Here is a 15,227-nt window from a genome sequence, read left to right as displayed (position 1 = left end):
TCTTTTCATACCTATTGTAAACCTGGTATCACTTGCGGCCACCATGTCCCTCAAAGAGGTAAGTCGAGTTGGCTCCCCCAGTTTCACTTCTGTGTGAGTCCAGAACTCTTTATATATTGTCTGCATATTTCTGATCTATTTGCTTTCTCCATTCCTATCTGGTACTGCCATCTCAGTTTGTGCACTATTTTCCATGGGAAAGTCAATCATACTCATAATTGTGAGTTTAGTAAATTGGCTCCATTGAGAATAACAGAGAGAACATTGTTCCCCAAAAAGCATTCACCAGCCCACTGGCCTGGCTCCGGCTCCTTGGCCACTCACAGAACCACAATCCTGACCAATGCCCTGCCCACTATGGTCTATAGCCACCACGGGGACAGGGAGCAGCCCTGTAATTTCAGTCTGAAATTCAGGGGAATAACATTTCCTGAGAATTCTCTCCCTGAGGAGAGAATTTATGGCTGAGACTTCCCCTTTAGGCCTAGCCCCATAAATTGTCTTACTTCTTTCTGGGAGAGAATATGATGTGTTCCTGAGCTTCTTTCTTCAACCCAAAAGAATTCATCACTCCTGCTACTTATTTCAGACATTAATTTCCTGAGAAGCACAGCTTACAACAAGATGGCTGCTTTATCTGTATACGAACCTAACAATTGAGTTTTTTCATGTCAGAGTCCTAGGCACTTTTAATTTTTTCCTTAATCTACCACACATGTACTGAAGCCTTCTGAGGGGCAGGACCTGTGTACTTACACATGTCCTATTTGACATCAGCCCCTCACAAGAGAAGCAAGAGTGTTGGAATAATCTCTCTTTGAAGGGCCCAAGTTTGTTTGGGCATTTTCACCAGTTTTGAGGGGAACCTGTTTTTGGCCTTCTCCTTACTTCTTTTTATACTGTTAGTTTGGTGGTGGGTATGAGGGAGTGAAACCTTAATCATTCCTGCATCATCTCCAATTCTTAATTGCTCAGCTGGTACTTTGGTCTGTCAATTTTTTTAAGTCTTGTTCCCTTAGATTAATTTCACCTCCATCTTTTCCTCTTCCCAGACCAGTTTCATCAACTGTGAAAACTGGAGAGTGAAGGTGCATTTGATGAGATCTTCTCTCTCAATCTGTGCTTCCCCAGTGACACTTACCTATAAAGGGCTTCCCCTGCAACGTGTACCAACCAGGACAGATTTTCCAGCCACACTACCTGGCACCTTATCTAATGGCTTATTATAAAAGATTCTCAAATAGTCATATGTGTACATAGGACCTTTCTTCTTTTGTTGCATAGTCAGAACCTTGATATACAAGTCCCAGCAACTAACATGTGGCCAAAGGCTAAGTACTGTCATGCATTCGGCAAGAAATGGAAGCATAAGCAGCTTTCAGACTATATATCTTAGTCGGTTTGGGTGACTGTAACAAATATACCATACCCTGGGTGGGTTAAACCACTAATATTTATTTCTCACAGTTCTCAGAACTAGAAAGTCCAAGATCAAGATGCTGACAGATCCAGTGTCTAGTGAGAACTTGCTTTCTGGCTTGAAAATAGCCATCTTATCACTGTAACCTCACATGGTGGAGAACAAAAAATGAAGAAGGAAGCTCTTACATCTCTTCTTAGAAGGGCACTAATCCCATTCATGAGGGCTCCACCCTCATGACCGTATTACTTCCCAAAGTCCACACCTCCCAGTATCATCACACAGGACTAGGCTTCAACATGAGTTTTAGGAGGACGCAAACATTCAGTCTGTAGCACCATGTATGATTCTTAATCCAGACCCTGAAATTTTTCTCTTAATTGTCTTTATTTGCCTCTGAAGCTTACCAGCCCTGTTAGACTTCAATGCCTCTATCCCAGTGGCTCACATTTAGTGTATATGGGAATCCCCTAGAAGGTTTATTAAAATAAGATCACCGGGACCCAGTCCCCGAGTTTGTGATTGGTCAGGACAGAGTCTGACAGTCTGTATTTCTAATAAGTTCCCTAGTGACTCTGATGTTTCTGGTCTAAGGACCACACTTGAACAATCACTGGCTTATTCTAATGACAACTCAAACCCCAATACCACATTTCACACAAATGTCTCTAGGGGCTGGTACCTGGAAGTCTCAGCCAATAATCCTAGCAATGCCTAACATCTGTTGTAAATCTTTTCTACCCTCCCAAGAAAGGTTCAATTCTTTCAGGAACTGGATGTTCTCAAACAACACCCAGGTTCCCCACTCAGCAATTCTTGCAACAACGAATTTCTTTAATTTCTTCACCCCTAAGGAGCAAGAGACCCCAGCCCCACACCGGCCTCCCAGCCTAGAGTACTGGTGCCCAGAAGAGGAGCCCCCACAATATCTGGGTGTGAAAAACAGTGGGGATTCCAACCATCCAGGGGGGATGGAATTCAGGGGAATAACATTTCCCTGAACGTCTGCAGGAAACCCAGACGTCCTCTTAAACGGTCTGTGCAGACTCGCTCGCATGAACTCACTTGGGCTCCAGCGGAGGGATGGTGACTCAGGTGACGTCAGAGGCATACGTTGGGCAGGATGAGGTGAGTGGCCTCAGGGGAAGCGTGGAGGACAGTTGGTATTTTTCCTCTGTGAGCTCCTCCTCCCACGGAGCTGGCAGGCCAACGCCATCTTTTCTGTGTTGAGCCCTCCCCCAACCGTCAAATCTGAATCTGATTGGCCTGGTGAGCTCCATTGCTGACTCCTGCGGTCAATATACGTTTGGATAAAGAGGAGGTAGTAGATATACACAATGGAATATTGTTTGGCCAGGGAAAGGAATGGGTTCTTGCCATCTGCGGCAGCATGAATGAATCTGGAAGGTACTGTACTGAGTGGAGTGTCAGACAGAGAAAGTCAGATGCAATGTGATTTCACTTATCTATGAAATCTAAAGAACAAAACAAACAAACAAACAAAAATCAGAAACAAACTCAAAGATACAGAAAACATTTTGATGGTTGCTAGATGGGAGGGGTGTTGGGGGTGTGGGTAAAAAAGGAAGGGATTAAGAAGTATAAATTGGTTGTTAAAAAGTCGTTATGGGGATTGTGTGGACAAAACCCCAAAAAACAGTTTCCAGGCTCTCGGCCTCACAATAGAAAGGTGCTGGCTCGGGTAGTAAATGGCCATCAACTGTGATCAGATGCCAGCAGCTGTGGCTAGTTGGCCGTCAGCTGTAACCCGTAGGCCATTGGCCACTAATATAACGGCTGTGGCTACGCTAGCAGAAAGGAATGGGGGCTAGCAAGGAGATGGTGGCTGGCAAGCGCGGACTGCTGTTAGGCAGATTATGTAGATCCTGCTTCCTGTGTCTCCAGCCCAGCCAACAGCGAGAATATATTGGTTTGACTTCCTTACCTATGGCTCCGTGGGTGTTCCTTTTTGGCCTTACCGTGTCCTGCGTTCTTGGGCGGGGAGTGGGAGCTGAGACCCTGCATGACAAATGGCGCAGCGAGCAGGGTACCCCGCACGACACATGGCGTAGTCGGCAGGATACGGTGCTGGCCAAAGCTTTCCGAAGGGCAGTGGAGCAGTTTGTGCGTATGAAAGCTCAGTCTGAGGAAGACCAGGAGGAGCAGCTGCCGGAGAGCTCGATTCCCGTGGAGGAGTGGAAAGATGTGGATGGTTCCCCAACCAGCAGAGGCCGGAGAAAGCGGAGAAAGCGAAGGTTGTTGCCGCCCTGTGGGCTGGGAACTGCTTGCTGAGGCAGCCCGGATGCAGGACTTTTAGTCCCAGGAGGAAACGCTTGCTGAGTCCTCCATGGGAGATGAGGGTGAGGTCAAGGTCATCCCTCACCCCCAGGACAGCCCTGGCGAATGACTATGGACTATGGGGAATTGCCTTCCATCCCTAATTTAATGGACGCTTGACTGTTTGGGAACATACCACCATGTAGTGGGACTGGTGAGAATGTTTGCTTTTGTGTCTTGACTGGCCGCCATTGATAATATGTAAGCACCTTGATGTGAGCCGCTGTTGTTCCAGCACAGTACCCCGAGAAGCCCAGAGAGAGAGTGGCAGTGCCCTGAGGCCCTGGCTGTGTCCAGGAAGTCTGGCTGTGTCCAGAGAGTGGCAGTGCCCTGAGGCCCTGGCTGTGTCCAGGAAGTCTGGCTGTGTCCAGAGAGTGGCAGTGCCCTGAGGCCCTGGCTGTGTCCAGGAAGTCTGGCTGTGTCCAGAGAGAGTGGCAGTGCCCTGAGAGGCCCTGGCTGTGTCCAGAGAGAGTGGCAGTGCCCTGAGAAAACCTGGCTGTGCCCGGGGAGACAGGTGGTACCCTAAGAAGCCCAGGAAGTCTGGCTGTGACCAGAAGTACTGTGGTGGTGCCCTGAGAAAAGCTGGCTGTGCCCGGGGAAACAGGTGGTACCCTAAGAAGCCCAGGAAGTCTGGCTGTGCCCAGAAGTACTGTGGTGGTCCCCTGAGAAACCCTGGCTGTGCCCGGGGAAACAGGTGGTACCCTAAGAAGCCCAGGAAGTCTGGCTGTGCCCAGAAGTACTGTGGTGGTGCCCTGAGAAACCCTGGCTGTGCCCAGAGAGCCTGGCTGTGTTCAGGATAGTGCATTCACCTCCAGGCTCCTTGCACAGGGCCCCTCGCAGAAGACGCTTGTTGCGTAGATTGTGAGGCGAGACCCTGTAGGGGTGGAGTGTGTGGACAAAACCCCAAAAAACAGTTTCCAGGCTCTCGGCCTCACAATAGAAAGGTGCTGGCTCGGGTAGTAAATGGCCATCAACTGTGATCAGATGCCAGCAGCTGTGGCTAGTTGGCCGTCAGCTGTAACCCGTAGGCCATTGGCCACTAATATAACGGCTGTGGCTACGCTAGCAGAAAGGAATGGGGGCTAGCAAGGAGATGGTGGCTGGCAAGCGCGGACTGCTGTTAGGCAGATTATGTAGATCCTGCTTCCTGTGTCTCCAGCCCAGCCGCCAGCAAGAATATATTGGTTTGACTTCCTTACCTATGGCTCCGTGGGTGTTCCTTTTTGGCCTTACCGTGTCCTGCGTTCTTGGGCGGGGAGTGGGAGCTGAGACCCTGCACGACAAATGGCGCAGCGAGCAGGGTACCCCGCACGACAGGGATGCAGGGTATAGCATAAGGAATATAGTCAATAATATTGTATTAGGTTGGTGCAAAAGTAAACGGAGTTTAAAGGGTTAAAAATAATCGCAAAACTGGAATTACTTTTACACCAACCTAATAGTAACTACATGTCAGATGGATACTAGATTTGTTGGGTTGATAGATAGAATGGAGTTGGGGACAGGGTGAAAAAGGTGAAGGGATTAAGAAATACAAATTGCTAGTTACAAAATAGTCATGGGGATGTAGAGTAAAGCATAGGGAATATAGTCAATGATATGGTAATAACTATGTATAGTGCCATGTGGGTACTAGGCTAGAGTGTGGGGACAGAGCCAGAAGTGCAGTTTCCAGGCTCTTGGCCTCACGTGGAAAGGTGCTGGCTCAGGTAGTAAATGGACATCAACTGCGATTGGATGGCCATCAGCTGTGGCTAGTTGGCCGTCAGCTGTAACCATTGAGCCATTGGCCACTAATATAACTGCTGTGGCTACGCTAGCAGAAAATGGGGGCTAGCAGGAAGATGGTGGCTGAGCTAGGAAGCGCGGGTTGCAGCTAGCAAGTGAGGTTGGTTGGCAGAGAGAAGTGGACGGCAGGTTGCGGATCATGTGGCTCCTGCTTCCTGTGTCTCCAACCCAGCCGCCAGCGAGACTATAGTGGTATGACTCCCCTACCTGTGGCTCCGTGGGTGTTCCTGTTTGGCCTCACTATGTCCTGCGTTCTTATGTGGGGAGTGGGACCAGAGACCCCGCAGGCCACCCCGCATGACAGCTAGTGAGGGGGATCACATTTTAAATTATACAAATGTCTAACCATTGCTGTACACCTGAAATTAATATAAAATAATATGGCATGTCAACTGCAATTGGAAAACTAAAAAGGGGGGGGAAGGTGAAGGGGAATGAGAGGTCCAAATTTCCAGGTATAAAATAAACAAGTCGTGGAAATGTAAACCTGAAACTAATAAAAGAAAAAAGATGCAGCTGAGACACCAGCTTGATGATGATCCTGTGAGGATAGGCACTATCCTGCAGGATTTGGTAAATTCCTTAAACCAAGGTCCATCACACAGTGTTGTGTCCCCAATAAGTAGAATACATTAGGTATTAAGGAGTAGAAAGCTAGGAATAACCCCACTCACCATCACTTCCAGTGCTTTCCATCCCCGTATACACTTATGGTCTCTGAGTCTAGGGGTCCTAATTGAAAGATAGGGAACATTTTTACCCAAAAGGCACAAAGCAATGGCACCCACTCGTCACACTGGGTGTTTTTGTGCCAGTAGTCCAGGAGGTACAAAAAGGAGCTACCCCAATGGCAAGGAAAATCAACCCTGACCATCATGAGGAAGTAGAACTACCTAATAAGAGGGACATAGATCTGTATGTCTGGCACATCTGCTGGGCATCTCTTGACACATCCATGCCGTTTTTTGACTACAAGTAGGAAAGTACAGCAACCCATTTCAAAAAGACGTGGTAACCAGAGACTTAGGCACCTCAGAGATAAAGTTTGCATCGACCCAAAAAGCAAGTCACCTGGCCCCCCAGCAGTGCTGGCTGAGGGTAAGGGGAATCAGAAATGAGTGTAGAGGAGGCAGATGGTAAGTATGAATTCGGGCATTGGTAACTAATTACAGTGGTAGGGGCTGTAGTTTGTCCCACCACCCTCCTCTAATGTTTCCCCAGGAACTGTGATCATGCATCTGTACAGTCGGAGTTTAATGTGAGAAGCACGTGGACCCACGCAGCGCGAGGTGTAGACTGTGATGAATGCTGTTTTCACGTCCTACCAAAATCCTCTTAAGCAGACCAGGGCACTCATTTTCCAGCTGCTGTGAGCGTTGGATGCCAAGGGATTCACAGCTACATCTTTGACAAGAAGATTGCCCTCTGCTGATAGGAGCTCTCTCACCAAGGAAGGAATGAACCAATCTCCCCTGCCCTCAATTCCTGCACAACCCACAACCTATGACTGACTGAAACTCGGGTACTAAATATTGTCACCCTTGCCTCAAAGGCTGACCACTCCTTAGTCCACCGCTATGGATCAGACCAAGGTTAGATTTTCACTTGAGACCACACCATTGCTCAGCTATTTCCTTTTCATTCATCTGCTTCACTCTCAATCTCACAAATATTTCAGAAAATCACTTCCTCGATAAATTATGTGCCATGATTACAAACTACCCTACCAAGGTTCTGCTGCTAAGGAACCAGAACTAAAAAGCTTTCAAACTTTATCATTTATAAGAACCAATAGTAGAGTTTATTTTAAATGTACATTCTTTGGCCCTACCTCCAGAGAAGTAAATTTAATAGGTGAATGGTGAGCCCAGGGTTTGGCCAATAAACAAGGACTGGCTATGGATTCAGTCCAGTGGTCGACTGACCACTCTTTGAGATGCGTAAGACTGGATGATGATCACACACTACCCACAAAGGAAAGCGAGAAGCATCACTGACACAGCAATATTCTCAACCACTGTACCTGAGAACGAGTTGCTCTATAGTTACTCTCGGGGCTTTCATATTCCAACACATAACAAACCCCTAACCTCAACTTTGTGATATGGCTTTCACTCTATTCATGTTTACAACTTCAAAATGTTAATAAAACATGATAAGTACAAAAGTCAAAATAAAGTAGAAGAAGGTGGCATGTAAGTAATGGGCTGTACATTCTTAATTTAAATCATATATATTTATTCACTCACTTGGTAACTGAATACTAACCAAATGAATTTGTAATATATTCCAGTCTAGTTTTATTAGGATTTGTGCTGTATGTGTAATGTGAAAACAAATAAAATATATTGCTCCATCAACTTATATTATTCATGCATATAAAGTTCTGTGTATCTGCCCACGCAGTTGAGAAGATGCATTAGGAAGTCGATTACAATAACAAGAAAAGGTTATTTGAGTCAAATCAAAACAATAAATGGGCTAGGGAAAAATTGTAAAATATTTGTTTTATACTTTCCTCCAGTGACGCATAAAACATTATCTCCTCTAAGCGATTATGAACATTTCTGCTCTGTCATATGGCATAAAGTGGAGATTTGTTTAAAATCATTTGTCTGAAAAGTTACACAAGCCACCTTGTACTTCAGAGAAAGTGTATTTTGGATCACCTCAATTGTTAAAAGCTCACAGTTCTTACTTGTAGTTATACTCAGACATTTGGAAATATAGAAGCTGTTTTAATCAACCTCTAACTAACTAATTTATCACATTTGCCACACTTCCAGTCTTTCTGTAAAATATACCAGCGGTTGCTGACAGTATGCAGAACACTCTGGAATGTTAGGCTTCACTATACCTATCCATTTCCTCCCCTCCAGGGAGGAGTCAGTATGTTTATTCACAAACTAGTCCATGACCTCAATTATCATTTTATTGTCTAATTTTGCTAAATATTACATAAACCTAGGAAATAAAAGTTCTCAAACAGAGGAACAGGTCTTTGAAAACTACGATGAATATTTTGAAGAGACCTGATAATGCAGACTTGCTTTAAAAATTGCTCTCAAATTATAGAGAGATATAAGCAAAGAGAAAATAGTAAAACTAAGAGAATTTTGTACACTCTCAAATTGCTATACAGGAGTCTTTATCATTTTGCTCCACTTTAAAGAATCCCAAACTGAAATCATCAAGGATTCCAAATGAGTGTGCTGTATGCTAGAAATGCCAGGAGGTCCAATCAGACCCATACACAAAACATCGATCTTGGTCTCTGTCACACTGGCTATGAATTCACAGGGATGCAGATCTATGTATGGAGCTTTAGTCAATTTTTAATTTTTTTTTTACTTTAAGTGTTTTGTTTTGTTTTGTTTTGTTCTGTTCTGTTCTGTTCTGTTCTGTTCTGTTCTGTTTGACCAGTCCCAATCCCATCCCACTGAAAGCATTCACCACACCAGGTGGTCCTGGTGCTAGGAACAGGCAAGATGAGAAATCACAGGACTTTTTAAATCTTTCTATAAAAAATGAAAACAAGTCAAAATAAAGAAATGTGTTCATGGCAGTTCTTTTAAGGCAAGCTACCAAACTACATAGAGCATAACGCAAAACCTGAGCCTTGGTAGAGATGGATCTGGTCAAAAAGTTAAATTTCATGTTAAGATGTATTAAGGTACATCACCCAGCCCACAGCACTTCAACAAATGGTTGTTGGTTCAGTTCAAGGAAGAAAGGAGAAAGGAAGGGAACTCTGAGAAGCTATCACCATGTGCTAAGCACTGTTGGTGCTTCAAGTACATTAAGGTGTGTAATCTTCATTCCTCACAGCTGAAAAAAGTGAGGCCAGGGGAGATTAACCCCCCAACCATATAACAAAAAAACCTGTTTCTAGCTCAGGAACTAGAAATCACCGTTCGGCACTTTTTACCCAATGTACATACACCCACACCCACCCATTGACTTTCTAACAAACCCTTTTCCACTGCTTCTTTCTAAAGACAGAGGAAAAACTGGTAGAAAATCTGGATTCAAACTACGCTTCTAGCATAATTTGACATTGAACAAATCTCTCACATTTCCTGAACTTATTGGCTTTTGCTTTTTAAAACAAAATAATTAAAACATTAAAAAGGGCAGAGAAGGCATGAAGACTGTGTATCCAATATACTACAATGTTGTATTTATCTCAGATCTCTTTTATTCATTAAATAAACATTACAAAGAGTCGAAGCCCGCTTTTATCTTTAGAGGTAACCACTTTTCTCAAGTTGAAATGTACCTGCTCTCTTCCATTACTTTATAAATATAATGTTTTATAATGCCATATACATATATATAGTACTATAGATAGTAATATTTTGTGTATTTTAAACTTTGCATACATGTTATCATGCAGGACTTATCATTTTGTCATGTCTTTATTCAATAGTTTATTTTCGAGATTTATCTATGTTAACACTTACAGATATATTAATGTAATGGTTTATTTCAAAAGCATTTTATTGTGTTACAATTGATTTATCCATACATTTGTTAATAGATATTTAAGTAATTTGCAAATTATAGCTGTTAGAAACACTGCAGCAACAAACAGCCTTGCACACACATTCAAACATTTCTTTAATACAAAATCTAAAGCTTCATCTCAGTGTTTCTCACTCATGATCTCCAGGGAGAAGGCTGAGAAGATTCACATTTAATAATGATAAATTATCCCCCACCTACCCACTCTGAGTAATTCTTATCGTCAGGGAGATTTGGGGAAAAACCACTCAAGACTAGAAATACATTATACTTCTAGAAGTGAAGTTTCTGAGTCATAGTATGTGCTCATCTCCCATATTGCCAAATAATTCTCCAAGTAGAAGTTACAATTTTGAGGCTCACAAACAGAATATGATTGTAATTTCCCCACAGACTTGTCAACATTTGGTATTGTCACAATTTAGGTTTCTGTCACTCTGGTAGATGTGAATTAGTATGTTATTGTTGTTTTAATTTGCAATTTGCTTTCTGGTTACCTATACAATCGAGCATCCTTTTACCCATAAATAACTGGCCATTTGAAATTCCTCCCTGGTGAATTTTGTGCCTCTTTTTTAGTGGGTTGTTTTTCTCTATTGATTTGTAGGAATATAAATATATATATATATATATATTCTGGACACCAAAAAGTTGAATATTACAAAGCTTAATGAAACAAAAATTAGAAGTCCTTTGCTCACCCATCTGACTCCTGAATTTTTCTCCTAAGAACCAATCATTATTCATACTTTTAGCAGTTTTTCTAATATTTATCTGCATGTCTCCAAATAATATGATTATGTATATTTTGATTTGTCAATTCAAAATATTATTTTTATTGGCTTCCTATATGGAAGGTAGTGGTTTAACATTCTTTTTATGATTACCTCACCTTTCCAATAAAATTATAACTCAGTGTTTTATTAAAATATTACAACATAGAATGTTATGATTATATAAATACTGATCACTGCTGAGACTATTACTATTGTTATTCTATTTCTTATTTTGGCAAATTTTTTGTTTTTCCTGGAGTTAGTAATTGCCTTATTTCCTCATATGCATTTCTTTCACTAATGTTCCTTAGACTTTACAATCTCACTCATTACTATTTTCCAAATAAATATGTCAAGTTATCTTTCTTTTCTTTCTGAACCCCCTTTGTCTACCTGCTCCAATTTGGACAGGTTATTCTCTGAACTGGTTGCATAGCTATCCGTCTGGGACCACCTATCTTTATCCTGGATATTGCCATTCCCTCTCTCCTGTGTGAGATAGCCTGTTTTCTAGATTTCATCTTATTCTTTTTTGGTTTATTCCATTATTTCAGCAAAGCACATCCACCAGTAGCTCCCTGAGATACTTTTGAAACTTCATAAGTCTAAAAATATTTTTATTACCAAAATTCATGTACTTGTGTATTATACACCAAGCCTGCTATACAATTCCAAGGTGAAAATTATTTTCCATCATAATTTTAACAGTTTTTCTTGTCACCTGATTTGCAATGTCATTGTTGAAGAGTTTAATGTAATTCTTATTCACAGCCCTCCGTATTCAATCTGTGGTTTTTTTCCTCCCTAGGAGCTTTTAGATCATTTTCTTTATCCCCAGTGTTCTGAAATGTCATCATAATGGCCGTGCCTTTTTTTGATCTTTTGTTCATTCATGATGCTGATCACTCAGGATGGTGGGCCCCTTTAAAACTGAAAATTTGAATTCTTTAATTCTGAAAAATCGTTTTGTGTTATATGTTTAACAATTTCCTTCTATTTATTTTCTCAGAACTCACTCACTCACTCACTCTCTCACTCTGGAATGTCTATTCATATTATGATGGAACTCTTGGAATAATCTCCTAATTTTCTTATTCTTTTAATTTCTATTTTCTGTCTCTGTATTTTAGTTTTATTTCCTGGGACATTTTCTAAATATTATTTTCCAAGATTTAAATGTATTTTTCATTTAACATTTCCAAAAATTCTTTTTTGTTCTTTGTTTCTTTCATAACATTCTGTTCTTGTTTCATTAATTCAATATCTTCTCATCTTTCTTCTAAAATAGAATGCTTTCTCATGCATCCAGCATTGCATCTCTTCTAAATTATTGTGTCTTCATCTTTGTTTATGTTTCTTTAATGTTAGAGGCTTTCCTCAAATGTATGATGAAGCTTGATTGTATATTCATATTTGAGTACATTACTAAAAACTAATTGGAAGCTCTGTGCTGCAAATGGACAAGACTCATTGACTACAATCTTACATTGCAGAGTAATTTTATTTAGGAGAACCTCAAACATCAACATCTGTAAGAATTTTCTTTATTACTATTTCGTTTGTCCAGAGGTATAAAAGCCTGCTTTCTAACAGTCTGGATACCAACCAGGGGTGGTTGGAGTTGGAGTAGGATATCTCTCAATTTAGTCAGTAGAATTCAATTTTAACCCCCTACTTTCAACAAGGAGCCTCAGCATGACCCTCTGTTGTGTCAGAGATTAAATCTAGTCTGAAACAATTCTCTAGAGAATAAAACTCATGTCTCCTGCCGGGTCTGGGAATGGTCATCAGGGAATGTGGGATGAGACTGGGAACCAGGGGTGTACGTGCTTGTCATACAGACTGAACCAAGTCTCATGTTTTTAGCTCCTTTCCCTTCCCTCTCCTAGTGCTAAGAGCCTCTTTTTCCTGAGCCCTTCTGGGGTTCTGTGAAGGAAATCAGCCTGTTTTTTCATGGTAGCCACCTCTCCAGGCATTTAAGTTTCAGTTTTGTCTCCTCTCCCCAATCAGCTATCTTTCATCCACTGGTTTTCCACTCTCCAATCCGTGTGAGATTGTCTCATATCCTCAGCCTTGTGGATCTTTTAGTAGGGAGTATAGGCAAATGTTTAGGTTATATCTGTCATCTTAAAGTGGAAGTTCATTGCTGATATCTTATTTCCATCAATAGTTTGTCTTTGGGTCTGATCTTCTTTTCTTATAAAGGGAGGATAATACTAACAATAACAATAACTCATTCACCTTCTTTAGAGTGTTCTTGGGAGCTTCAAGAGATAATGTATGAGAATGTACTTTATAAACTGTAATGTGCATTCCAGTTACTATTACAAATATTATTATTTTTTTCCTTGTAGGAGGAAACGGACTATACCAGCATTTGCAGAAATGTTGTTTTACGCTTATTTATAACAACTGGGAATACCGTTATTTGTTGAAAAGATTTCAAAGAACTGCTCTTCAATAAACTTTCAATGATAGTAATCATGACCTCAATGATCTAAGAGTAATATCAAATACTACATTAGAGATAGAACACTAGGGATCAGATGTCACGGAAATATTTTCCAAGATTTACTGCTAGATATTATATTTCTGACTTTTAGAGAGAGGTGATCAACCTGTATTTTTAGTTACATGAACTCAAACTTACCCTTGAATCTGAATATCAGTTCTTATTAAATATTAAAAAAGTAGAAAACAGGAAAATCTTCCTAACATTCTGGTAGTGCTCACTGTACCTGAGATCTTTCTCTCTCCCTTAATATATATCAAACATTTACCCTTAGCTTGTTTATGGAAAAAACATACATAATGAAATGTCTGATAGTAAATAGTAAGTGACTAATTATAGATTAATGTGTTTCTAAAAATGAGGCATTACTGTATGAATCCAAAGTAAAAAACTATAGTGGCTCCACAAAAGGTATTATTGGTAGATAGATGGGCAAATTATTTTTAGAGCTTTCTTCCTCTGTGTTGCTCTATAGATAAAGTTTACCTTTCTAAAGCAATTAAGAATTTTAAATTTCAATATTTCTAAAGGGAGTTTATTCAGAAAAGATAACTTGGGACTCAGTACTCATCACTTTTAAATATTTAAAATCAAATTCATAACGATGGAACCCTCTTTTTCTGCAGGATGTTACAGGTCTGATGCTAAAAACATGGCAGTCATAAAGCCATCTTAAAACTGGAAGAGCAGGAAAATGTGAAGAACATGAATCTTGGAGGATATCATGAAGCTAAGGAATTAACTAATGTTGCAACCATCCTAGCTAGCTCTGAGTTTCTTACAGCGTGAATACCAAAAATCCTTGGTGTTTACGCCATTTTAAGTTAAGCAGTCTGTTATTTGCTGCCAACGGCACCTTCACTAAGGTAAGTATAATATACCAGGCACTGACAAGCCCTACAGACATGAGGACAAATAGGTCAAAGCTTTAACTTTAAGTTGTTCTTAATCTACTAGGGGAGATGAAAACTGTAAAATGTTATTTGTGTGATGAACTAGTAAGAACAGTGACAGAGCTGTGTGTGGGCATTGTGGGAGCAGAGAAGTGTGGGTAAGTGCCTGGATATGGAGCAAATGAATGAATAAATGAACCCAGCATGGGGGTTCGTTAATGGCTTCTTGGAGGTAAACAGTACTGAATTAATATTTGAATGCCTTAGGAGATATTTCTCATCTGGTCCTTTCCCCAAAGCCTGAAAAACTCAAATCCATTTCAAGTAGAAAGATCAGTAGGCTATTCCCTTCTCTGAACGGAATTATCTGTCCACTCAGCCAGGTCACAAAGGTGCATTGTCTCAAGTGATTTAGGTTGAAGAATACATTTTTTGTAAGATAAAGAATAAGGTAATTAATAAAAAGAGAAAAAAAAACTGATTGTCCAGATAAACATTCAGTTGACAATATGGGATATGATCTTCCCTAGGAAATACTGAGATAATGAATCACTGTTTCTTTAGAAAAGCTTCAGCTATTTTCCAATCAATTTCCAGCAGAGAATTTTAGTTAATCTTCACCATAACCCTTTAAAGTAGTATCTAGATTCAATCCCATTTTGCAGATAAGGAATTGGGAGTTCAAAAAGCTAAGTTATTTGTCAAACTTAGAATCAGAATTTGAACCCACGTCTCCAAATTCCAAGGAAAATGCCTGATCAACCACCCCATTCAGGAATAAACCACCCACTGTCTCTCACAACCTGCTGAAAATGCATGAAGGCACAGCAGGTGGAGATCTGAGTGGGAACCATTCACAGCCCAAAGGATTGTTGGCAGATGTCCCATGGCATACGCCAGCACATTCTGTCAGCCCCTTGGGGGCACCAGAGCATCAGACGACCAAAATGACAGGTTGTACAAAGATCTAGACTCAT

The sequence above is a fragment of the Rhinolophus hipposideros genome (genome assembly GCF_964194185.1).
Source record: "Rhinolophus hipposideros genome assembly, chromosome: 4".
Taxonomy (NCBI): domain Eukaryota; kingdom Metazoa; phylum Chordata; class Mammalia; order Chiroptera; family Rhinolophidae; genus Rhinolophus; species Rhinolophus hipposideros.
This window is presented reverse-complemented; position numbering follows the sequence as displayed.